This window comes from Phocoena phocoena, unplaced genomic scaffold (genome assembly GCF_963924675.1).
Source record: "Phocoena phocoena unplaced genomic scaffold, mPhoPho1.1 SCAFFOLD_383, whole genome shotgun sequence".
NCBI lineage: Eukaryota > Metazoa > Chordata > Mammalia > Artiodactyla > Phocoenidae > Phocoena > Phocoena phocoena.
Genome location: NW_027077543.1, coordinates 1 through 22613, shown reverse-complemented (window position 1 = coordinate 22613; position 22613 = coordinate 1). Strand labels below are relative to the sequence as shown.

The following is a 22613-nucleotide window of genomic DNA, read 5'->3' as shown; positions in this document are numbered from 1 at the left end:
GGAGAAGGCGGAGCGGGAGGCAAAAAGCCTACAGCACCCGGTATTCCCAGGCGGTCTCCCATCCAAGTACTAACCAGGCCCGACCCTGCTTAGCTTCCGAGATCAGACGAGATCGGGCGCGTTCAGGGTGGTATGGCCGTAGACGGGGGCGGGGACCGCGGGCTGCCTCTTGAGGCCCAGTTGCGCTGGCGCTGGCGCCTTAGGGCCAGCCAGCCCGGCGGTCAGCCCGCCCAGGCAGGGGGAACGGACGTCTCGGGTATCGGGCGGTGGCGGAGGGTTTGGCCACCACCTCCCAGCCGAGGGCCGGCGTGACCCAGTAAACCCTTCGGCGCTTGGCGCCCCGCCCAAGATCCCGCACGTCGCTCACAGGGACGTGGCCCCGGAGGCTTCGGGGCCCGGGGCCCGCGGTCCCTGGGGCATCGCCCCTGCCCGCCCACGCGGCGCTAGGCGCAGCCCGGCCGCAGCCCGGGCCGGCCCTGCTGCCCGACAGCAGCTGGCCCGAAGCCACTGGGAGCCACCATTGCGTCGCCACGGCCCCTCAGCCCCGGCAAGGCCACCCTTGCCCGCACACCACCCACCGAGCTCAGGAGCCCGCCCCTGGTGGCCGGCAGGCCCGGGGAAGCGGCCCCGGCCCTCGATCCCGCTCCCGCACCCGGCCGCGGCGACACGGCGGAGGCGGGGCTTCTGCCGGAGGGAGCTGTGGCGGGACACACCGGCGCACAGGTGGCGGCAGCGGGGCTGGGCGCCAGTGGGGGCGGCCAGGTGCAGGTCGAGGGGCTCGCTGGCCGAAAGGACGGCAACCGGGCCCGCGGCAGATTCTGGGTCCGGGCCAGCCACCCCGGGAGCGTCCGGGGTGCGGCTGCCTTCCGGGGCCGCCTTCTGGCCGCCCGGCCGGCCGGGCCGGCGGGGAGCGGCCCCTCCGGCGCACGCGCGCCGTGGTGGGAGGGGCCTGAGGAGGTGGGGCCTGCAGCGGGGCCCGGCGGGGGCGGAGCCGGCGGCCACCGCCCGCGGGCGAGTAAAGGAGAAGGCGGAGCGGGAGGCAAAAAGCCTACAGCACCCGGTATTCCCAGGCGGTCTCCCATCCAAGTACTAACCAGGCCCGACCCTGCTTAGCTTCCGAGATCAGACGAGATCGGGCGCGTTCAGGGTGGTATGGCCGTAGACGGGGGCGGGGACCGCGGGCTGCCTCTTGAGGCCCAGTTGCGCTGGCGCTGGCGCCTTAGGGCCAGCCAGCCCGGCGGTCAGCCCGCCCAGGCAGGGGGAACGGACGTCTCGGGTATCGGGCGGTGGCGGAGGGTTTGGCCACCACCTCCCAGCCGAGGGCCGGCGTGACCCAGCAAACCCTTCGGCGCTTGGCGCCCCGCCCAAGATCCCGCACGTCGCTCACAGGGACGTGGCCCCGGAGGCTTCGGGGCCCGGGGCCCGCGGTCCCTGGGGCATCGCCCCTGCCCGCCCACGCGGCGCTAGGCGCAGCCCGGCCGCAGCCCGGGCCGGCCCTGCTGCCCGACAGCAGCTGGCCCGAAGCCACTGGGAGCCACCATTGCGTCGCCACGGCCCCTCAGCCCCGGCAAGGCCACCCTTGCCCGCACACCACCCGCCGAGCTCAGGAGCCCGCCCCTGGTGGCCGGCAGGCCCGGGGAAGCGGCCCCGGCCCTCGATCCCGCTCCCGCACCCGGCCGCGGCGACACGGCGGAGGCGGGGCTTCTGCCGGAGGGAGCTGTGGCGGGACACACCGGCGCACAGGTGGCGGCAGCGGGGCTGGGCGCCAGTGGGGGCGGCCAGGTGCAGGTCGAGGGGCTCGCTGGCCGAAAGGACGGCAACCGGGCCCGCGGCGGATTCTGGGTCCGGGCCAGCCACCCCGGGAGCGTCCGGGGTGCGGCTGCCTTCCGGGGCCGCCTTCTGGCCGCCCGGCCGGCCGGGCCGGCGGGGAGCGGCCCCTCCGGCGCACGCGCGCCGTGGTGGGAGGGGCCTGAGGAGGTGGGGCCTGCAGCGGGGCCCGGCGGGGGCGGAGCCGGCGGCCACCGCCCGCGGGCGAGTAAAGGAGAAGGCGGAGCGGGAGGCAAAAAGCCTACAGCACCCGGTATTCCCAGGCGGTCTCCCATCCAAGTACTAACCAGGCCCGACCCTGCTTAGCTTCCGAGATCAGACGAGATCGGGCGCGTTCAGGGTGGTATGGCCGTAGACGGGGGCGGGGACCGCGGGCTGCCTCTTGAGGCCCAGTTGCGCTGGCGCTGGCGCCTTAGGGCCAGCCAGCCCGGCGGTCAGCCCGCCCAGGCAGGGGGAACGGACGTCTCGGGTATCGGGCGGTGGCGGAGGGTTTGGCCACCACCTCCCAGCCGAGGGCCGGCGTGACCCAGCAAACCCTTCGGCGCTTGGCGCCCCGCCCAAGATCCCGCACGTCGCTCACAGGGACGTGGCCCCGGAGGCTTCGGGGCCCGGGGCCCGCGGTCCCTGGGGCATCGCCCCTGCCCGCCCACGCGGCGCTAGGCGCAGCCCGGCCGCAGCCCGGGCCGGCCCTGCTGCCCGACAGCAGCTGGCCCGAAGCCACTGGGAGCCACCATTGCGTCGCCACGGCCCCTCAGCCCCGGCAAGGCCACCCTTGCCCGCACACCACCCGCCGAGCTCAGGAGCCCGCCCCTGGTGGCCGGCAGGCCCGGGGAAGCGGCCCCGGCCCTCGATCCCGCTCCCGCACCCGGCCGCGGCGACACGGCGGAGGCGGGGCTTCTGCCGGAGGGAGCTGTGGCGGGACACACCGGCGCACAGGTGGCGGCAGCGGGGCTGGGCGCCAGTGGGGGCGGCCAGGTGCAGGTCGAGGGGCTCGCTGGCCGAAAGGACGGCAACCGGGCCCGCGGCGGATTCTGGGTCCGGGCCAGCCACCCCGGGAGCGTCCGGGGTGCGGCTCCCTTCCGGGGCCGCCTTCTGGCCGCCCGGCCGGCCGGGCCGGCGGGGTGCGGCCCCTCCGGCGCACGCGCGCCGTGGTGGGAGGGGCCTGAGGAGGTGGGGCCTGCAGCGGGGCCCGGCGGGGGCGGAGCCGGCGGCCACCGCCCGCGGGCGAGTAAAGGAGAAGGCGGAGCGGGAGGCAAAAAGCCTACAGCACCCGGTATTCCCAGGCGGTCTCCCATCCAAGTACTAACCAGGCCCGACCCTGCTTAGCTTCCGAGATCAGACGAGATCGGGCGCGTTCAGGGTGGTATGGCCGTAGACGGGGGCGGGGACCGCGGGCTGCCTCTTGAGGCCCAGTTGCGCTGGCGCTGGCGCCTTAGGGCCAGCCAGCCCGGCGGTCAGCCCGCCCAGGCAGGGGGAACGGACGTCTCGGGTATCGGGCGGTGGCGGAGGGTTTGGCCACCACCTCCCAGCCGAGGGCCGGCGTGACCCAGCAAACCCTTCGGCGCTTGGCGCCCCGCCCAAGATCCCGCACGTCGCTCACAGGGACGTGGCCCCGGAGGCTTCGGGGCCCGGGGCCCGCGGTCCCTGGGGCATCGCCCCTGCCCGCCCACGCGGCGCTAGGCGCAGCCCGGCCGCAGCCCGGGCCGGCCCTGCTGCCCGACAGCAGCTGGCCCGAAGCCACTGGGAGCCACCATTGCGTCGCCACGGCCCCTCAGCCCCGGCAAGGCCACCCTTGCCCGCACACCACCCGCCGAGCTCAGGAGCCCGCCCCTGGTGGCCGGCAGGCCCGGGGAAGCGGCCCCGGCCCTCGATCCCGCTCCCGCACCCGGCCGCGGCGACACGGCGGAGGCGGGGCTTCTGCCGGAGGGAGCTGTGGCGGGACACACCGGCGCACAGGTGGCGGCAGCGGGGCTGGGCGCCAGTGGGGGCGGCCAGGTGCAGGTCGAGGGGCTCGCTGGCCGAAAGGACGGCAACCGGGCCCGCGGCGGATTCTGGGTCCGGGCCAGCCACCCCGGGAGCGTCCGGGGTGCGGCTGCCTTCCGGGGCCGCCTTCTGGCCGCCCGGCCGGCCGGGCCGGCGGGGAGCGGCCCCTCCGGCGCACGCGCGCCGTGGTGGGAGGGGCCTGAGGAGGTGGGGCCTGCAGCGGGGCCCGGCGGGGGCGGAGCCGGCGGCCACCGCCCGCGGGCGAGTAAAGGAGAAGGCGGAGCGGGAGGCAAAAAGCCTACAGCACCCGGTATTCCCAGGCGGTCTCCCATCCAAGTACTAACCAGGCCCGACCCTGCTTAGCTTCCGAGATCAGACGAGATCGGGCGCGTTCAGGGTGGTATGGCCGTAGACGGGGGCGGGGACCGCGGGCTGCCTCTTGAGGCCCAGTTGCGCTGGCGCTGGCGCCTTAGGGCCAGCCAGCCCGGCGGTCAGCCCGCCCAGGCAGGGGGAACGGACGTCTCGGGTATCGGGCGGTGGCGGAGGGTTTGGCCACCACCTCCCAGCCGAGGGCCGGCGTGACCCAGCAAACCCTTCGGCGCTTGGCGCCCCGCCCAAGATCCCGCACGTCGCTCACAGGGACGTGGCCCCGGAGGCTTCGGGGCCCGGGGCCCGCGGTCCCTGGGGCATCGCCCCTGCCCGCCCACGCGGCGCTAGGCGCAGCCCGGCCGCAGCCCGGGCCGGCCCTGCTGCCCGACAGCAGCTGGCCCGAAGCCACTGGGAGCCACCATTGCGTCGCCACGGCCCCTCAGCCCCGGCAAGGCCACCCTTGCCCGCACACCACCCGCCGAGCTCAGGAGCCCGCCCCTGGTGGCCGGCAGGCCCGGGGAAGCGGCCCCGGCCCTCGATCCCGCTCCCGCACCCGGCCGCGGCGACACGGCGGAGGCGGGGCTTCTGCCGGAGGGAGCTGTGGCGGGACACACCGGCGCACAGGTGGCGGCAGCGGGGCTGGGCGCCAGTGGGGGCGGCCAGGTGCAGGTCGAGGGGCTCGCTGGCCGAAAGGACGGCAACCGGGCCCGCGGCGGATTCTGGGTCCGGGCCAGCCACCCCGGGAGCGTCCGGGGTGCGGCTGCCTTCCGGGGCCGCCTTCTGGCCGCCCGGCCGGCCGGGCCGGCGGGGAGCGGCCCCTCCGGCGCACGCGCGCCGTGGTGGGAGGGGCCTGAGGAGGTGGGGCCTGCAGCGGGGCCCGGCGGGGGCGGAGCCGGCGGCCACCGCCCGCGGGCGAGTAAAGGAGAAGGCGGAGCGGGAGGCAAAAAGCCTACAGCACCCGGTATTCCCAGGCGGTCTCCCATCCAAGTACTAACCAGGCCCGACCCTGCTTAGCTTCCGAGATCAGACGAGATCGGGCGCGTTCAGGGTGGTATGGCCGGTTTGGCCACCACCTCCCAGCCGAGGGCCGGCGTGACCCAGCAAACCCTTCGGCGCTTGGCGCCCCGCCCAAGATCCCGCACGTCGCTCACAGGGACGTGGCCCCGGGGGCTTCGGGGCCCGGGGCCCGCGGTCCCTGGGGCATCGCCCCTGCCCGCCCACGCGGCGCTAGGCGCAGCCCGGCCGCAGCCCGGGCCGGCCCTGCTGCCCGACAGCAGCTGGCCCGAAGCCACTGGGAGCCACCATTGCGTCGCCACGGCCCCTCAGCCCCGGCAAGGCCACCCTTGCCCGCACACCACCCGCCGAGCTCAGGAGCCCGCCCCTGGTGGCCGGCAGGCCCGGGGAAGCGGCCCCGGCCCTCGATCCCGCTCCCGCACCCGGCCGCGGCGACACGGCGGAGGCGGGGCTTCTGCCGGAGGGAGCTGTGGCGGGACACACCGGCGCACAGGTGGCGGCAGCGGGGCTGGGCGCCAGTGGGGGCGGCCAGGTGCAGGTCGAGGGGCTCGCTGGCCGAAAGGACGGCAACCGGGCCCGCGGCGGATTCTGGGTCCGGGCCAGCCACCCCGGGAGCGTCCGGGGTGCGGCTGCCTTCCGGGGCCGCCTTCTGGCCGCCCGGCCGGCCGGGCCGGCGGGGAGCGGCCCCTCCGGCGCACGCGCGCCGTGGTGGGAGGGGCCTGAGGAGGTGGGGCCTGCAGCGGGGCCCGGCGGGGGCGGAGCCGGCGGCCACCGCCCGCGGGCGAGTAAAGGAGAAGGCGGAGCGGGAGGCAAAAAGCCTACAGCACCCGGTATTCCCAGGCGGTCTCCCATCCAAGTACTAACCAGGCCCGACCCTGCTTAGCTTCCGAGATCAGACGAGATCGGGCGCGTTCAGGGTGGTATGGCCGTAGACGGGGGCGGGGACCGCGGGCTGCCTCTTGAGGCCCAGTTGCGCTGGCGCTGGCGCCTTAGGGCCAGCCAGCCCGGCGGTCAGCCCGCCCAGGCAGGGGGAACGGACGTCTCGGGTATCGGGCGGTGGCGGAGGGTTTGGCCACCACCTCCCAGCCGAGGGCCGGCGTGACCCAGCAAACCCTTCGGCGCTTGGCGCCCCGCCCAAGATCCCGCACGTCGCTCACAGGGACGTGGCCCCGGGGGCTTCGGGGCCCGGGGCCCGCGGTCCCTGGGGCATCGCCCCTGCCCGCCCACGCGGCGCTAGGCGCAGCCCGGCCGCAGCCCGGGCCGGCCCTGCTGCCCGACAGCAGCTGGCCCGAAGCCACTGGGAGCCACCATTGCGTCGCCACGGCCCCTCAGCCCCGGCAAGGCCACCCTTGCCCGCACACCACCCGCCGAGCTCAGGAGCCCGCCCCTGGTGGCCGGCAGGCCCGGGGAAGCGGCCCCGGCCCTCGATCCCGCTCCCGCACCCGGCCGCGGCGACACGGCGGAGGCGGGGCTTCTGCCGGAGGGAGCTGTGGCGGGACACACCGGCGCACAGGTGGCGGCAGCGGGGCTGGGCGCCAGTGGGGGCGGCCAGGTGCAGGTCGAGGGGCTCGCTGGCCGAAAGGACGGCAACCGGGCCCGCGGCGGATTCTGGGTCCGGGCCAGCCACCCCGGGAGCGTCCGGGGTGCGGCTGCCTTCCGGGGCCGCCTTCTGGCCGCCCGGCCGGCCGGGCCGGCGGGGAGCGGCCCCTCCGGCGCACGCGCGCCGTGGTGGGAGGGGCCTGAGGAGGTGGGGCCTGCAGCGGGGCCCGGCGGGGGCGGAGCCGGCGGCCACCGCCCGCGGGCGAGTAAAGGAGAAGGCGGAGCGGGAGGCAAAAAGCCTACAGCACCCGGTATTCCCAGGCGGTCTCCCATCCAAGTACTAACCAGGCCCGACCCTGCTTAGCTTCCGAGATCAGACGAGATCGGGCGCGTTCAGGGTGGTATGGCCGTAGACGGGGGCGGGGACCGCGGGCTGCCTCTTGAGGCCCAGTTGCGCTGGCGCTGGCGCCTTAGGGCCAGCCAGCCCGGCGGTCAGCCCGCCCAGGCAGGGGGAACGGACGTCTCGGGTATCGGGCGGTGGCGGAGGGTTTGGCCACCACCTCCCAGCCGAGGGCCGGCGTGACCCAGCAAACCCTTCGGCGCTTGGCGCCCCGCCCAAGATCCCGCACGTCGCTCACAGGGACGTGGCCCCGGAGGCTTCGGGGCCCGGGGCCCGCGGTCCCTGGGGCATCGCCCCTGCCCGCCCACGCGGCGCTAGGCGCAGCCCGGCCGCAGCCCGGGCCGGCCCTGCTGCCCGACAGCAGCTGGCCCGAAGCCACTGGGAGCCACCATTGCGTCGCCACGGCCCCTCAGCCCCGGCAAGGCCACCCTTGCCCGCACACCACCCGCCGAGCTCAGGAGCCCGCCCCTGGTGGCCGGCAGGCCCGGGGAAGCGGCCCCGGCCCTCGATCCCGCTCCCGCACCCGGCCGCGGCGACACGGCGGAGGCGGGGCTTCTGCCGGAGGGAGCTGTGGCGGGACACACCGGCGCACAGGTGGCGGCAGCGGGGCTGGGCGCCAGTGGGGGCGGCCAGGTGCAGGTCGAGGGGCTCGCTGGCCGAAAGGACAGCAACCGGGCCCGCGGCGGATTCTGGGTCCGGGCCAGCCACCCCGGGAGCGTCCGGGGTGCGGCTGCCTTCCGGGGCCGCCTTCTGGCCGCCCGGCCGGCCGGGCCGGCGGGGAGCGGCCCCTCCGGCGCACGCGCGCCGTGGTGGGAGGGGCCTGAGGAGGTGGGGCCTGCAGCGGGGCCCGGCGGGGGCGGAGCCGGCGGCCACCGCCCGCGGGCGAGTAAAGGAGAAGGCGGAGCGGGAGGCAAAAAGCCTACAGCACCCGGTATTCCCAGGCGGTCTCCCATCCAAGTACTAACCAGGCCCGACCCTGCTTAGCTTCCGAGATCAGACGAGATCGGGCGCGTTCAGGGTGGTATGGCCGTAGACGGGGGCGGGGACCGCGGGCTGCCTCTTGAGGCCCAGTTGCGCTGGCGCTGGCGCCTTAGGGCCAGCCAGCCCGGCGGTCAGCCCGCCCCGGCGGGACCCCGCCGCCCGCCCAGGCAGGGGGAACGGACGTCTCGGGTATCGGGCGGTGGCGGAGGGTTTGGCCACCACCTCCCAGCCGAGGGCCGGCGTGACCCAGCAAACCCTACGGCGCTTGGCGCCCCGCCCAAGATCCCGCACGTCGCTCACAGGGACGTGGCCCCGTGGGCTTCGGGGCCCGGGGCCCGCGGTCCCTGGGGCATCGCCCCTGCCCGCCCACGCAGCGCTAGGCGCAGCCCGGCCGCAGCCCGGGCCGGCCGTGCTGCCCGACAGCAGCTGGCCCGAAGCCACTGGGAGCCACCATTGCGTCGCCACGGCCCCTCAGCCCCGGCAAGGCCACCCTTGCCCGCACACCACCCGCCGAGCTCAGGAGCCCGCCCCTGGTGGCCGGCAGGCCCGGGGAAGCGGCCCCGGCCCTCGATCCCGCTCCCGCACCCGGCCGCGGCGACACGGCGGAGGCGGGGCTTCTGCCGGAGGGAGCTGTGGCGGGACACACCGGCGCACAGGTGGCGGCAGCGGGGCTGGGCGCCAGTGGGGGCGGCCAGGTGCAGGTCGAGGGGCTCGCTGGCCGAAAGGACGGCAACCGGGCCCGCGGCGGATTCTGGGTCCGGGCCAGCCACCCCGGGAGCGTCCGGGGTGCGGCTGCCTTCCGGGGCCGCCTTCTGGCCGCCCGGCCGGCCGGGCCGGCGGGGAGCGGCCCCTCCGGCGCACGCGCGCCGTGGTGGGAGGGGCCTGAGGAGGTGGGGCCTGCAGCGGGGCCCGGCGGGGGCGGAGCCGGCGGCCACCGCCCGCGGGCGAGTAAAGGAGAAGGCGGAGCGGGAGGCAAAAAGCCTACAGCACCCGGTATTCCCAGGCGGTCTCCCATCCAAGTACTAACCAGGCCCGACCCTGCTTAGCTTCCGAGATCAGACGAGATCGGGCGCGTTCAGGGTGGTATGGCCGTAGACGGGGGCGGGGACCGCGGGCTGCCTCTTGAGGCCCAGTTGCGCTGGCGCTGGCGCCTTAGGGCCAGCCAGCCCGGCGGTCAGCCCGCCCCGGCGGGACCCCGCCGCCCGCCCAGGCAGGGGGAACGGACGTCTCGGGTATCGGGCGGTGGCGGAGGGTTTGGCCACCACCTCCCAGCCGAGGGCCGGCGTGACCCAGCAAACCCTTCGGCGCTTGGCGCCCCGCCCAAGATCCCGCACGTCGCTCACAGGGACGTGGCCCCGGGGGCTTCGGGGCCCGGGGCCCGCGGTCCCTGGGGCATCGCCCCTGCCCGCCCACGCGGCGCTAGGCGCAGCCCGGCCGCAGCCCGGGCCGGCCCTGCTGCCCGACAGCAGCTGGCCCGAAGCCACTGGGAGCCACCATTGCGTCGCCACGGCCCCTCAGCCCCGGCAAGGCCACCCTTGCCCGCACACCACCCGCCGAGCTCAGGAGCCCGCCCCTGGTGGCCGGCAGGCCCGGGGAAGCGGCCCCGGCCCTCGATCCCGCTCCCGCACCCGGCCGCGGCGACACGGCGGAGGCGGGGCTTCTGCCGGAGGGAGCTGTGGCGGGACACACCGGCGCACAGGTGGCGGCAGCGGGGCTGGGCGCCAGTGGGGGCGGCCAGGTGCAGGTCGAGGGGCTCGCTGGCCGAAAGGACGGCAACCGGGCCCGCGGCGGATTCTGGGTCCGGGCCAGCCACCCCGGGAGCGTCCGGGGTGCGGCTGCCTTCCGGGGCCGCCTTCTGGCCGCCCGGCCGGCCGGGCCGGCGGGGAGCGGCCCCTCCGGCGCACGCGCGCCGTGGTGGGAGGGGCCTGAGGAGGTGGGGCCTGCAGCGGGGCCCGGCGGGGGCGGAGCCGGCGGCCACCGCCCGCGGGCGAGTAAAGGAGAAGGCGGAGCGGGAGGCAAAAAGCCTACAGCACCCGGTATTCCCAGGCGGTCTCCCATCCAAGTACTAACCAGGCCCGACCCTGCTTAGCTTCCGAGATCAGACGAGATCGGGCGCGTTCAGGGTGGTATGGCCGTAGACGGGGGCGGGGACCGCGGGCTGCCTCTTGAGGCCCAGTTGCGCTGGCGCTGGCGCCTTAGGGCCAGCCAGCCCGGCGGTCAGCCCGCCCCGGCGGGACCACGCCGCCCGCCCAGGCAGGGGGAACGGACGTCTCGGGTATCGGGCGGTGGCGGAGGGTTTGGCCACCACCTCCCAGCCGAGGGCCGGCGTGACCCAGCAAACCCTTCGGCGCTTGGCGCCCCGCCCAAGATCCCGCACGTCGCTCACAGGGACGTGGCCCCGGGGGCTTCGGGGCCCGGGGCCCGCGGTCCCTGGGGCATCGCCCCTGCCCGCCCACGCGGCGCTAGGCGCAGCCCGGCCGCAGCCCGGGCCGGCCCTGCTGCCCGACAGCAGCTGGCCCGAAGCCACTGGGAGCCACCATTGCGTCGCCACGGCCCCTCAGCCCCGGCAAGGCCACCCTTGCCCGCACACCACCCGCCGAGCTCAGGAGCCCGCCCCTGGTGGCCGGCAGGCCCGGGGAAGCGGCCCCGGCCCTCGATCCCGCTCCCGCACCCGGCCGCGGCGACACGGCGGAGGCGGGGCTTCTGCCGGAGGGAGCTGTGGCGGGACACACCGGCGCACAGGTGGCGGCAGCGGGGCTGGGCGCCAGTGGGGGCGGCCAGGTGCAGGTCGAGGGGCTCGCTGGCCGAAAGGACGGCAACCGGGCCCGCGGCGGATTCTGGGTCCGGGCCAGCCACCCCGGGAGCGTCCGGGGTGCGGCTGCCTTCCGGGGCCGCCTTCTGGCCGCCCGGCCGGCCGGGCCGGCGGGGAGCGGCCCCTCCGGCGCACGCGCGCCGTGGTGGGAGGGGCCTGAGGAGGTGGGGCCTGCAGCGGGGCCCGGCGGGGGCGGAGCCGGCGGCCACCGCCCGCGGGCGAGTAAAGGAGAAGGCGGAGCGGGAGGCAAAAAGCCTACAGCACCCGGTATTCCCAGGCGGTCTCCCATCCAAGTACTAACCAGGCCCGACCCTGCTTAGCTTCCGAGATCAGACGAGATCGGGCGCGTTCAGGGTGGTATGGCCGTAGACGGGGGCTGGGACCGCGGGCTGCCTCTTGAGGCCCAGTTGCGCTGGCGCTGGCGCCTTAGGGCCAGCCAGCCCGGCGGTCAGCCCGCCCAGGCAGGGGGAACGGACGTCTCGGGTATCGGGCGGTGGCGGAGGGTTCGGCCACCACCTCCCAGCCGAGGGCCGGCGTGACCCAGCAAACCCTTCGGCGCTTGGCGCCCCGCCCAAGATCCCGCACGTCGCTCACAGGGACGTGGCCCCGGAGGCTTCGGGGCCCGGGGCCCGCGGTCCCTGGGGCATCGCCCCTGCCCGCCCACGCGGCGCTAGGCGCAGCCCGGCCGCAGCCCGGGCCGGCCCTGCTGCCCGACTGCAGCTGGCCCGAAGCCACTGGGAGCCACCATTGCGTCGCCACGGCCCCTCAGCCCCGGCAAGGCCACCCTTGCCCGCACACCACCCGCCGAGCTCAGGAGCCCGCCCCTGGTGGCCGGCAGGCCCGGGGAAGCGGCCCCGGCCCTCGATCCCGCTCCCGCACCCGGCCGCGGCGACACGGCGGAGGCGGGGCTTCTGCCGGAGGGAGCTGTGGCGGGACACACCGGCGCACAGGTGGCGGCAGCGGGGCTGGGCGCCAGTGGGGGCGGCCAGGTGCAGGTCGAGGGGCTCGCTGGCCGAAAGGACGGCAACCGGGCCCGCGGCGGATTCTGGGTCCGGGCCAGCCACCCCGGGAGCGTCCGGGGTGCGGCTGCCTTCCGGGGCCGCCTTCTGGCCGCCCGGCCGGCCGGGCCGGCGGGGAGCGGCCCCTCCGGCGCACGCGCGCCGTGGTGGGAGGGGCCTGAGGAGGTGGGGCCTGCAGCGGGGCCCGGCGGGGGCGGAGCCGGCGGCCACCGCCCGCGGGCGAGTAAAGGAGAAGGCGGAGCGGGAGGCAAAAAGCCTACAGCACCCGGTATTCCCAGGCGGTCTCCCATCCAAGTACTAACCAGGCCCGACCCTGCTTAGCTTCCGAGATCAGACGAGATCGGGCGCGTTCAGGGTGGTATGGCCGTAGACGGGGGCGGGGACCGCGGGCTGCCTCTTGAGGCCCAGTTGCGCTGGCGCTGGCGCCTTAGGGCCAGCCAGCCCGGCGGTCAGCCCGCCCCGGCGGGACCCCGCCGCCCGCCCAGGCAGGGGGAACGGACGTCTCGGGTATCGGGCGGTGGCGGAGGGTTTGGCCACCACCTCCCAGCCGAGGGCCGGCGTGACACAGCAAACCCTTCGGCGCTTGGCGCCCCGCCCAAGATCCCGCACGTCGCTCACAGGGACGTGGCCCCGGGGGCTTCGGGGCCCGGGGCCCGCGGTCCCTGGGGCATCGCCCCTGCCCGCCCACGCGGCGCTAGGCGCAGCCCGGCCGCAGCCCGGGCCGGCCCTGCTGCCCGACAGCAGCTGGCCCGAAGCCACTGGGAGCCACCATTGCGTCGCCACGGCCCCTCAGCCCCGGCAAGGCCACCCTTGCCCGCACACCACCCGCCGAGCTCAGGAGCCCGCCCCTGGTGGCCGGCAGGCCCGGGGAAGCGGCCCCGGCCCTCGATCCCGCTCCCGCACCCGGCCGCGGCGACACGGCGGAGGCGGGGCTTCTGCCGGAGGGAGCTGTGGCGGGACACACCGGCGCACAGGTGGCGGCAGCGGGGCTGGGCGCCAGTGGGGGTGGCCAGGTGCAGGTCGAGGGGCTCGCTGGCCGAAAGGACGGCAACCGGGCCCGCGGCGGATTCTGGGTCCGGGCCAGCCACCCCGGGAGCGTCCGGGGTGCGGCTGCCTTCCGGGGCCGCCTTCTGGCCGCCCGGCCGGCCGGGCCGGCGGGGAGCGGCCCCTCCGGCGCACGCGCGCCGTGGTGGGAGGGGCCTGAGGAGGTGGGGCCTGCAGCGGGGCCCGGCGGGGGCGGAGCCGGCGGCCACCGCCCGCGGGCGAGTAAAGGAGAAGGCGGAGCGGGAGGCAAAAAGCCTACAGCACCCGGTATTCCCAGGCGGTCTCCCATCCAAGTACTAACCAGGCCCGACCCTGCTTAGCTTCCGAGATCAGACGAGATCGGGCGCGTTCAGGGTGGTATGGCCGTAGACGGGGGCGGGGACCGCGGGCTGCCTCTTGAGGCCCAGTTGCGCTGGCGCTGGCGCCTTAGGGCCAGCCAGCCCGGCGGTCAGCCCGCCCCGGCGGGACCCCGCCGCCCGCCCAGGCAGGGGGAACGGACGTCTCGGGTATCGGGCGGTGGCGGAGGGTTTGGCCACCACCTCCCAGCCGAGGGCCGGCGTGACCCAGCAAACCCTTCGGCGCTTGGCGCCCCGCCCAAGATCCCGCACGTCGCTCACAGGGACGTGGCCCCGGGGGCTTCGGGGCCCGGGGCCCGCGGTCCCTGGGGCATCGCCCCTGCCCGCCCACGCGGCGCTAGGCCAGCCCGGCAGCAGCCCGGGCCGGCCCTGCTGCCCGACAGCAGCTGGCCCGAAGCCACTGGGAGCCACCATTGCGTCGCCACGGCCCCTCAGCCCCGGCAAGGCCACCCTTGCCCGCACACCACCCGCCGAGCTCAGGAGCCCGCCCCTGGTGGCCGGCAGGCCCGGGGAAGCGGCCCCGGCCCTCGATCCCGCTCCCGCACCCGGCCGCGGCGACACGGCGGAGGCGGGGCTTCTGCCGGAGGGAGCTGTGGCGGGACACACCGGCGCACAGGTGGCGGCAGCGGGGCTGGGCGCCAGTGGGGGCGGCCAGGTGCAGGTCGAGGGGCTCGCTGGCCGAAAGGACGGCAACCGGGCCCGCGGCGGATTCTGGGTCCGGGCCAGCCACCCCGGGAGCGTCCGGGGTGCGGCTGCCTTCCGGGGCCGCCTTCTGGCCGCCCGGCCGGCCGGGCCGGCGGGGAGCGGCCCCTCCGGCGCACGCGCGCCGTGGTGGGAGGGGCCTGAGGAGGTGGGGCCTGCAGCGGGGCCCGGCGGGGGCGGAGCCGGCGGCCACCGCCCGCGGGCGAGTAAAGGAGAAGGCGGAGCGGGAGGCAAAAAGCCTACAGCACCCGGTATTCCCAGGCGGTCTCCCATCCAAGTACTAACCAGGCCCGACCCTGCTTAGCTTCCGAGATCAGACGAGATCGGGCGCGTTCAGGGTGGTATGGCCGTAGACGGGGGCGGGGACCGCGGGCTGCCTCTTGAGGCCCAGTTGCGCTGGCGCTGGCGCCTTAGGGCCAGCCAGCCCGGCGGTCAGCCCGCCCAGGCAGGGGGAACGGACGTCTCGGGTATCGGGCGGTGGCGGAGGGTTTGGCCACCACCTCCCAGCCGAGGGCCGGCGTGACCCAGCAAACCCTTCGGCGCTTGGCGCCCCGCCCAAGATCCCGCACGTCGCTCACAGGGACGTGGCCCCGGGGGCTTCGGGGCCCGGGGCCCGCGGTCCCTGGGGCATCGCCCCTGCCCGCCCACGCGGCGCTAGGCGCAGCCCGGCCGCAGCCCGGGCCGGCCCTGCTGCCCGACAGCAGCTGGCCCGAAGCCACTGGGAGCCACCATTGCGTCGCCACGGCCCCTCAGCCCCGGCAAGGCCACCCTTGCCCGCACACCACCCGCCGAGCTCAGGAGCCCGCCCCTGGTGGCCGGCAGGCCCGGGGAAGCGGCCCCGGCCCTCGATCCCGCTCCCGCACCCGGCCGCGGCGACACGGCGGAGGCGGGGCTTCTGCCGGAGGGAGCTGTGGCGGGACACACCGGCGCACAGGTGGCGGCAGCGGGGCTGGGCGCCAGTGGGGGCGGCCAGGTGCAGGTCGAGGGGCTCGCTGGCCGAAAGGACGGCAACCGGGCCCGCGGCGGATTCTGGGTCCGGGCCAGCCACCCCGGGAGCGTCCGGGGTGCGGCTGCCTTCCGGGGCCGCCTTCTGGCCGCCCGGCCGGCCGGGCCGGCGGGGAGCGGCCCCTCCGGCGCACGCGCGCCGTGGTGGGAGGGGCCTGAGGAGGTGGGGCCTGCAGCGGGGCCCGGCGGGGGCGGAGCCGGCGGCCACCGCCCGCGGGCGAGTAAAGGAGAAGGCGGAGCGGGAGGCAAAAAGCCTACAGCACCCGGTATTCCCAGGCGGTCTCCCATCCAAGTACTAACCAGGCCCGACCCTGCTTAGCTTCCGAGATCAGACGAGATCGGGCGCGTTCAGGGTGGTATGGCCGTAGACGGGGACGGGGACCGCGGGCTGCCTCTTGAGGCCCAGTTGCGCTGGCGCTGGCGCCTTAGGGCCAGCCAGCCCGGCGGTCAGCCCGCCCCGGCGGGACCCCGCCGCCCGCCCAGGCAGGGGAAACGGACGTCTCGGGTATCGGGCGGTGGCGGAGGGTTTGGCCACCACCTCCCAGCCGAGGGCCGGCGTGACCCAGCAAACCCTTCGGCGCTTGGCGCCCCGCCCAAGATCCCGCACGTCGCTCACAGGGACGTGGGCCCGCGGGCTTCGGGGCCCGGGGCCCGCGGTCCCTGGGGCATCGCCCCTGCCCGCCCACGCGGCGCTAGGCGCAGCCCGGCCGCAGCCCGGGCCGGCCCTGCTGCCTGACAGCAGCTGGCCCGAAGCCACTGGGAGCCACCATTGCGTCGCCACGGCCCCTCAGCCCCGGCAAGGCCACCCTTGCCCGCACACCACCCACCGAGCTCAGGAGCCCGCCCCTGGTGGCCGGCAGGCCCGGGGAAGCGGCCCCGGCCCTCGATCCCGCTCCCGCACCCGGCCGCGGCGACACGGCGGAGGCGGGGCTTCTGCCGGAGGGAGCTGTGGCGGGACACACCGGCGCACAGGTGGCGGCAGCGGGGCTGGGCGCCAGTGGGGGCGGCCAGGTGCAGGTCGAGGGGCTCGCTGGCCGAAAGGACGGCAACCGGGCCCGCGGCGGATTCTGGGTCCGGGCCAGCCACCCCGGGAGCGTCCGGGGTGCGGCTGCCTTCCGGGGCCGCCTTCTGGCCGCCCGGCCGGCCGGGCCGGCGGGGAGCGGCCCCTCCGGCGCACGCGCGCCGTGGTGGGAGGGGCCTGAGGAGGTGGGGCCTGCAGCGGGGCCCGGCGGGGGCGGAGCCGGCGGCCACCGCCCGCGGGCGAGTAAAGGAGAAGGCGGAGCGGGAGGCAAAAAGCCTACAGCACCCGGTATTCCCAGGCGGTCTCCCATCCAAGTACTAACCAGGCCCGACCCTGCTTAGCTTCCGAGATCAGACGAGATCGGGCGCGTTCAGGGTGGTATGGCCGTAGACGGGGGCGGGGACCGCGGGCTGCCTCTTGAGGCCCAGTTGCGCTGGCGCTGGCGCCTTAGGGCCAGCCAGCCCGGCGGTCAGCCCGCCCAGGCAGGGGGAACGGACGTCTCGGGTATCGGGCGGTGGCGGAGGGTTTGGCCACCACCTCCCAGCCGAGGGCCGGCGTGACCCAGCAAACCCTTCGGCGCTTGGCGCCCCGCCCAAGATCCCGCACGTCGCTCACAGGGACGTGGCCCCGGGGGCTTCGGGGCCCGGGGCCCGCGGTCCCTGGGGCATCGCCCCTGCCCGCCCACGCGGCGCTAGGCGCAGCCCGGCCGCAGCCCGGGCCGGCCCTGCTGCCCGACAGCAGCTGGCCCGAAGCCACTGGGAGCCACCATTGCGTCGCCACGGCCCCTCAGCCCCGGCAAGGCCACCCTTGCCCGCACACCACCCGCCGAGCTCAGGAGCCCGCCCCTGGTGGCCGGCAGGCCCGGGGAAGCGGCCCCGGCCCTCGATCCCGCTCCCGCACCCGGCCGCGGCGACACGGCGGAGGCGGGGCTTCTGCCGGAGGGAGCTGTGGCGGGACACACCGGCGCACAGGTGGCGGCAGCGGGGCTGGGCGCCAGTGGGGGCGGCCAGGTGCAGGTCGAGGGGCTCGCTGGCCGAAAGGACGGCAACCGGGCCCGCGGCGGATTCTGGGTCCGGGCCAGCCACCCCGGGAGCGTCCGGGGTGCGGCTGCCTTCCGGGGCCGCCTTCTGGCCGCCCGGCCGGCCGGGCCGGCGGGGAGCGGCCCCTCCGGCGCACGCGCGCCGTGGTGGGAGGGGCCTGAGGAGGTGGGGCCTGCAGCGGGGCCCGGCGGGGGCGGAGCCGGCGGCCACCGCCCGCGGGCGAGTAAAGGAGAAGGCGGAGCGGGAGGCAAAAAGCCTACAGCACCCGGTATTCCCAGGCGGTCTCCCATCCAAGTACTAACCAGGCCCGACCCTGCTTAGCTTCCGAGATCAGACGAGATCGGGCGCGTTCAGGGTGGTATGGCCGTAGACGGGGGCGGGGACCGCGGGCTGCCTCTTGAGGCCCAGTTGCGCTGGCGCTGGCGCCTTAGGGCCAGCCAGCCCGGCGGTCAGCCCGCCCAGGCAGGGGGAACGGACGTCTCGGGTATCGGGCGGTGGCGGAGGGTTTGGCCACCACCTCCCAGCCGAGGGCCGGCGTGACCCAGCAAACCCTTCGGCGCTTGGCGCCCCGCCCAAGATCCCGCACGTCGCTCACAGGGACGTGGCCCCGGGGGCTTCGGGGCCCGGGGCCCGCGGTCCCTGGGGCATCGCCCCTGCCCGCCCACGCGGCGCTAGGCGCAGCCCGGCCGCAGCCCGGGCCGGCCCTGCTGCCCGACAGCAGCTGGCCCGAAGCCACTGGGAGCCACCATTGCGTCGCCACGGCCCCTCAGCCCCGGCAAGGCCACCCTTGCCCGCACACCACCCGCCGAGCTCAGGAGCCCGCCCCTGGTGGCCGGCAGGCCCGGGGAAGCGGCCCCGGCCCTCGATCCCGCTCCCGCACCCGGCCGCGGCGACACGGCGGAGGCGGGGCTTCTGCCGGAGGGAGCTGTGGCGGGACACACCGGCGCACAGGTGGCGGCAGCGGGGCTGGGCGCCAGTGGGGGCGGCCAGGTGCAGGTCGAGGGGCTCGCTGGCCGAAAGGACGGCAACCGGGCCCGCGGCGGATTCTGGGTCCGGGCCAGCCACCCCGGGAGCGTCCGGGGTGCGGCTGCCTTCCGGGGCCGCCTTCTGGCCGCCCGGCCGGCCGGGCCGGCGGGGAGCGGCCCCTCCGGCGCACGCGCGCCGTGGTGGGAGGGGCCTGAGGAGGTGGGGCCTGCAGCGGGGCCCGGCGGGGGCGGAGCCGGCGGCCACCGCCCGCGGGCGAGTAAAGGAGAAGGCGGAGCGGGAGGCAAAAAGCCTACAGCACCCGGTATTCCCAGGCGGTCTCCCATCCAAGTACTAACCAGGCCCGACCCTGCTTAGCTTCCGAGATCAGACGAGATCGGGCGCGTTCAGGGTGGTATGGCCGTAGACGGGGGCGGGGACCGCGGGCTGCCTCTTGAGGCCCAGTTGCGCTGGCGCTGGCGCCTTAGGGCCAGCCAGCCCGGCGGTCAGCCCGCCCAGGCAGGGGGAACGGACGTCTCGGGTATCGGGCGGTGGCGGAGGGTTTGGCCACCACCTCCCAGCCGAGGGCCGGCGTGACCCAGCAAACCCTTCGGCGCTTGGCGCCCCGCCCAAGATCCCGCACGTCGCTCACAGGGACGTGGCCCCGGAGGCTTCGGGGCCCGGGGCCCGCGGTCCCTGGGGCATCGCCCCTGCCCGCCCACGCGGCGCTAGGCGCAGCCCGGCCGCAGCCCGGGCCGGCCCTGCTGCCCGACAGCAGCTGGCCCGAAGCCACTGGGAGCCACCATTGCGTCGCCACGGCCCCTCAGCCCCGGCAAGGCCACCCTTGCCCGCACACCACCCGCCGAGCTCAGGAGCCCGCCCCTGGTGGCCGGCAGGCCCGGGGAAGCGGCCCCGGCCCTCGATCCCGCTCCCGCACCCGGCCGCGGCGACACGGCGGAGGCGGGGCTTCTGCCGGAGGGAGCTGTGGCGGGACACACCGGCGCACAGGTGGCGGCAGCGGGGCTGGGCGCCAGTGGGGGCGGCCAGGTGCAGGTCGAGGGGCTCGCTGGCCGAAAGGACAGCAACCGGGCCCGCGGCGGATTCTGGGTCCGGGCCAGCCACCCCGGGAGCGTCCGGGGTGCGGCTGCCTTCCGGGGCCGCCTTCTGGCCGCCCGGCCGGCCGGGCCGGCGGGGAGCGGCCCCTCCGGCGCACGCGCGCCGTGGTGGGAGGGGCCTGAGGAGGTGGGGCCTGCAGCGGGGCCCGGCGGGGGCGGAGCCGGCGGCCACCGCCCGCGGGCGAGTAAAGGAGAAGGCGGAGCGGGAGGCAAAAAGCCTACAGCACCCGGTATTCCCAGGCGGTCTCCCATCCAAGTACTAACCAGGCCCGACCCTGCTTAGCTTCCGAGATCAGACGAGATCGGGCGCGTTCAGGGTGGTATGGCCGTAGACGGGGGCGGGGACCGCGGGCTGCCTCTTGAGGCCCAGTTGCGCTGGCGCTGGCGCCTTAGGGCCAGCCAGCCCGGCGGTCAGCCCGCCCCGGCGGGACCCCGCCGCCCGCCCAGGCAGGGGGAACGGACGTCTCGGGTATCGGGCGGTGGCGGAGGGTTTGGCCACCACCTCCCAGCCGAGGGCCGGCGTGACCCAGCAAACCCTACGGCGCTTGGCGCCCCGCCCAAGATCCCGCACGTCGCTCACAGGGACGTGGCCCCGTGGGCTTCGGGGCCCGGGGCCCGCGGTCCCTGGGGCATCGCCCCTGCCCGCCCACGCGGCGCTAGGCGCAGCCCGGCCGCAGCCCGGGCCGGCCGTGCTGCCCGACAGCAGCTGGCCCGAAGCCACTGGGAGCCACCATTGCGTCGCCACGGCCCCTCAGCCCCGGCAAGGCCACCCTTGCCCGCACACCACCCGCCGAGCTCAGGAGCCCGCCCCTGGTGGCCGGCAGGCCCGGGGAAGCGGCCCCGGCCCTCGATCCCGCTCCCGCACCCGGCCGCGGCGACACGGCGGAGGCGGGGCTTCTGCCGGAGGGAGCTGTGGCGGGACACACCGGCGCACAGGTGGCGGCAGCGGGGCTGGGCGCCAGTGGGGGCGGCCAGGTGCAGGTCGAGGGGCTCGCTGGCCGAAAGGACGGCAACCGGGCCCGCGGCGGATTCTGGGTCCGGGCCAGCCACCCCGGGAGCGTCCGGGGTGCGGCTGCCTTCCGGGGCCGCCTTCTGGCCGCCCGGCCGGCCGGGCCGGCGGGGAGCGGCCCCTCCGGCGCACGCGCGCCGTGGTGGGAGGGGCCTGAGGAGGTGGGGCCTGCAGCGGGGCCCGGCGGGGGCGGAGCCGGCGGCCACCGCCCGCGGGCGAGTAAAGGAGAAGGCGGAGCGGGAGGCAAAAAGCCTACAGCACCCGGTATTCCCAGGCGGTCTCCCATCCAAGTACTAACCAGGCCCGACCCTGCTTAGCTTCCGAGATCAGACGAGATCGGGCGCGTTCAGGGTGGTATGGCCGTAGACGGGGGCGGGGACCGCGGGCTGCCTCTTGAGGCCCAGTTGCGCTGGCGCTGGCGCCTTAGGGCCAGCCAGCCCGGCGGTCAGCCCGCCCCGGCGGGACCCCGCCGCCCGCCCAGGCAGGGGGAACGGACGTCTCGGGTATCGGGCGGTGGCGGAGGGTTTGGCCACCACCTCCCAGCCGAGGGCCGGCGTGACCCAGCAAACCCTTCGGCGCTTGGCGCCCCGCCCAAGATCCCGCACGTCGCTCACAGGGACGTGGCCCCGGGGGCTTCGGGGCCCGGGGCCCGCGGTCCCTGGGGCATCGCCCCTGCCCGCCCACGCGGCGCTAGGCGCAGCCCGGCCGCAGCCCGGGCCGGCCCTGCTGCCCGACAGCAGCTGGCCCGAAGCCACTGGGAGCCACCATTGCGTCGCCACGGCCCCTCAGCCCCGGCAAGGCCACCCTTGCCCGCACACCACCCGCCGAGCTCAGGAGCCCGCCCCTGGTGGCCGGCAGGCCCGGGGAAGCGGCCCCGGCCCTCGATCCCGCTCCCGCACCCGGCCGCGGCGACACGGCGGAGGCGGGGCTTCTGCCGGAGGGAGCTGTGGCGGGACACACCGGCGCACAGGTGGCGGCAGCGGGGCTGGGCGCCAGTGGGGGCGGCCAGGTGCAGGTCGAGGGGCTCGCTGGCCGAAAGGACGGCAACCGGGCCCGCGGCGGATTCTGGGTCCGGGCCAGCCACCCCGGGAGCGTCCGGGGTGCGGCTGCCTTCCGGGGCCGCCTTCTGGCCGCCCGGCCGGCCGGGCCGGCGGGGAGCGGCCCCTCCGGCGCACGCGCGCCGTGGTGGGAGGGGCCTGAGGAGGTGGGGCCTGCAGCGGGGCCCGGCGGGGGCGGAGCCGGCGGCCACCGCCCGCGGGCGAGTAAAGGAGAAGGCGGAGCGGGAGGCAAAAAGCCTACAGCACCCGGTATTCCCAGGCGGTCTCCCATCCAAGTACTAACCAGGCCCGACCCTGCTTAGCTTCCGAGATCAGACGAGATCGGGCGCGTTCAGGGTGGTATGGCCGTAGACGGGGGCGGGGACCGCGGGCTGCCTCTTGAGGCCCAGTTGCGCTGGCGCTGGCGCCTTAGGGCCAGCCAGCCCGGCGGTCAGCCCGCCCAGGCAGGGGGAACGGACGTCTCGGGTATCGGGCGGTGGCGGAGGGTTTGGCCACCACCTCCCAGCCGAGGGCCGGCGTGACCCAGCAAACCCTTCGGCGCTTGGCGCCCCGCCCAAGATCCCGCACGTCGCTCACAGGGACGTGGCCCCGGGGGCTTCGGGGCCCGGGGCCCGCGGTCCCTGGGGCATCGCCCCTGCCCGCCCACGCGGCGCTAGGCGCAGCCCGGCCGCAGCCCGGGCCGGCCCTGCTGCCCGACAGCAGCTGGCCCGAAGCCACTGGGAGCCACCATTGCGTCGCCACGGCCCCTCAGCCCCGGCAAGGCCACCCTTGCCCGCACACCACCCGCCGAGCTCAGGAGCCCGCCCCTGGTGGCCGGCAGGCCCGGGGAAGCGGCCCCGGCCCTCGATCCCGCTCCCGCACCCGGCCGCGGCGACACGGCGGAGGCGGGGCTTCTGCCGGAGGGAGCTGTGGCGGGACACACCGGCGCACAGGTGGCGGCAGCGGGGCTGGGCGCCAGTGGGGGCGGCCAGGTGCAGGTCGAGGGGCTCGCTGGCCGAAAGGACGGCAACCGGGCCCGCGGCGGATTCTGGGTCCGGGCCAGCCACCCCGGGAGCGTCCGGGGTGCGGCTGCCTTCCGGGGCCGCCTTCTGGCCGCCCGGCCGGCCGGGCCGGCGGGGAGCGGCCCCTCCGGCGCACGCGCGCCGTGGTGGGAGGGGCCTGAGGAGGTGGGGCCTGCAGCGGGGCCCGGCGGGGGCGGAGCCGGCGGCCACCGCCCGCGGGCGAGTAAAGGAGAAGGCGGAGCGGGAGGCAAAAAGCCTACAGCACCCGGTATTCCCAGGCGGTCTCCCATCCAAGTACTAACCAGGCCCGACCCTGCTTAGCTTCCGAGATCAGACGAGATCGGGCGCGTTCAGG

At 76.8% G+C, this 22613-nt stretch overlaps 22 non-coding genes and 1 pseudogene across 22 annotated transcripts; all 23 read right to left on the bottom strand.

Moving 5' to 3' along the window:
• Positions 1-25: 25 nt before the first annotated feature.
• On the bottom strand, positions 26-144 carry LOC136143475 (5S ribosomal RNA). Its single transcript, XR_010658062.1, has one exon. It is a non-coding gene; the product is annotated as a 5S ribosomal RNA (ribosomal RNA).
• A 901-nt stretch (positions 145-1045) lies between these two features.
• LOC136143474 (5S ribosomal RNA) lies at positions 1046-1164 on the bottom strand. The gene has a single exon (XR_010658061.1). It is a non-coding gene; the product is annotated as a 5S ribosomal RNA (ribosomal RNA).
• A 901-nt stretch (positions 1165-2065) lies between these two features.
• Positions 2066-2184, bottom strand: LOC136143473 (5S ribosomal RNA). The gene has a single exon (XR_010658060.1). It is a non-coding gene; the product is annotated as a 5S ribosomal RNA (ribosomal RNA).
• A 901-nt stretch (positions 2185-3085) lies between these two features.
• Positions 3086-3204, bottom strand: LOC136143472 (5S ribosomal RNA). Its single transcript, XR_010658059.1, has one exon. It is a non-coding gene; the product is annotated as a 5S ribosomal RNA (ribosomal RNA).
• A 901-nt stretch (positions 3205-4105) lies between these two features.
• On the bottom strand, positions 4106-4224 carry LOC136143471 (5S ribosomal RNA). Its single transcript, XR_010658058.1, has one exon. It is a non-coding gene; the product is annotated as a 5S ribosomal RNA (ribosomal RNA).
• A 901-nt stretch (positions 4225-5125) lies between these two features.
• On the bottom strand, positions 5126-5246 carry LOC136143508 (5S ribosomal RNA). The gene has a single exon (XR_010658093.1). It is a non-coding gene; the product is annotated as a 5S ribosomal RNA (ribosomal RNA).
• Positions 5247-6008: 762 nt separating this feature from the next.
• LOC136143470 (5S ribosomal RNA) lies at positions 6009-6127 on the bottom strand. Its single transcript, XR_010658057.1, has one exon. It is a non-coding gene; the product is annotated as a 5S ribosomal RNA (ribosomal RNA).
• A 901-nt stretch (positions 6128-7028) lies between these two features.
• Positions 7029-7147, bottom strand: LOC136143467 (5S ribosomal RNA). The gene has a single exon (XR_010658055.1). It is a non-coding gene; the product is annotated as a 5S ribosomal RNA (ribosomal RNA).
• Positions 7148-8048: 901 nt separating this feature from the next.
• LOC136143466 (5S ribosomal RNA) lies at positions 8049-8167 on the bottom strand. Its single transcript, XR_010658054.1, has one exon. It is a non-coding gene; the product is annotated as a 5S ribosomal RNA (ribosomal RNA).
• Positions 8168-9091: 924 nt separating this feature from the next.
• Positions 9092-9210, bottom strand: LOC136143465 (5S ribosomal RNA). The gene has a single exon (XR_010658053.1). It is a non-coding gene; the product is annotated as a 5S ribosomal RNA (ribosomal RNA).
• A 924-nt stretch (positions 9211-10134) lies between these two features.
• LOC136143464 (5S ribosomal RNA) lies at positions 10135-10253 on the bottom strand. The gene has a single exon (XR_010658052.1). It is a non-coding gene; the product is annotated as a 5S ribosomal RNA (ribosomal RNA).
• Positions 10254-11177: 924 nt separating this feature from the next.
• Positions 11178-11296, bottom strand: LOC136143463 (5S ribosomal RNA). The gene has a single exon (XR_010658051.1). It is a non-coding gene; the product is annotated as a 5S ribosomal RNA (ribosomal RNA).
• Positions 11297-12197: 901 nt separating this feature from the next.
• On the bottom strand, positions 12198-12316 carry LOC136143462 (5S ribosomal RNA). Its single transcript, XR_010658050.1, has one exon. It is a non-coding gene; the product is annotated as a 5S ribosomal RNA (ribosomal RNA).
• Positions 12317-13240: 924 nt separating this feature from the next.
• Positions 13241-13359, bottom strand: LOC136143461 (5S ribosomal RNA). The gene has a single exon (XR_010658049.1). It is a non-coding gene; the product is annotated as a 5S ribosomal RNA (ribosomal RNA).
• Positions 13360-14282: 923 nt separating this feature from the next.
• LOC136143460 (5S ribosomal RNA) lies at positions 14283-14401 on the bottom strand. The gene has a single exon (XR_010658048.1). It is a non-coding gene; the product is annotated as a 5S ribosomal RNA (ribosomal RNA).
• A 901-nt stretch (positions 14402-15302) lies between these two features.
• Positions 15303-15421, bottom strand: LOC136143459 (5S ribosomal RNA). Its single transcript, XR_010658047.1, has one exon. It is a non-coding gene; the product is annotated as a 5S ribosomal RNA (ribosomal RNA).
• A 924-nt stretch (positions 15422-16345) lies between these two features.
• On the bottom strand, positions 16346-16464 carry LOC136143458 (5S ribosomal RNA). The gene has a single exon (XR_010658046.1). It is a non-coding gene; the product is annotated as a 5S ribosomal RNA (ribosomal RNA).
• A 901-nt stretch (positions 16465-17365) lies between these two features.
• Positions 17366-17484, bottom strand: LOC136143504 (5S ribosomal RNA). Its single transcript, XR_010658089.1, has one exon. It is a non-coding gene; the product is annotated as a 5S ribosomal RNA (ribosomal RNA).
• Positions 17485-18385: 901 nt separating this feature from the next.
• Positions 18386-18504, bottom strand: LOC136143493 (5S ribosomal RNA). Its single transcript, XR_010658078.1, has one exon. It is a non-coding gene; the product is annotated as a 5S ribosomal RNA (ribosomal RNA).
• Positions 18505-19405: 901 nt separating this feature from the next.
• On the bottom strand, positions 19406-19524 carry LOC136143481 (5S ribosomal RNA). The gene has a single exon (XR_010658067.1). It is a non-coding gene; the product is annotated as a 5S ribosomal RNA (ribosomal RNA).
• Positions 19525-20448: 924 nt separating this feature from the next.
• LOC136143469 (5S ribosomal RNA) lies at positions 20449-20567 on the bottom strand. Its single transcript, XR_010658056.1, has one exon. It is a non-coding gene; the product is annotated as a 5S ribosomal RNA (ribosomal RNA).
• A 924-nt stretch (positions 20568-21491) lies between these two features.
• Positions 21492-21610, bottom strand: LOC136143456 (5S ribosomal RNA). The gene has a single exon (XR_010658045.1). It is a non-coding gene; the product is annotated as a 5S ribosomal RNA (ribosomal RNA).
• A 901-nt stretch (positions 21611-22511) lies between these two features.
• On the bottom strand, positions 22512-22613 carry LOC136143509 (5S ribosomal RNA; annotated as a pseudogene; the record flags this gene model as incomplete).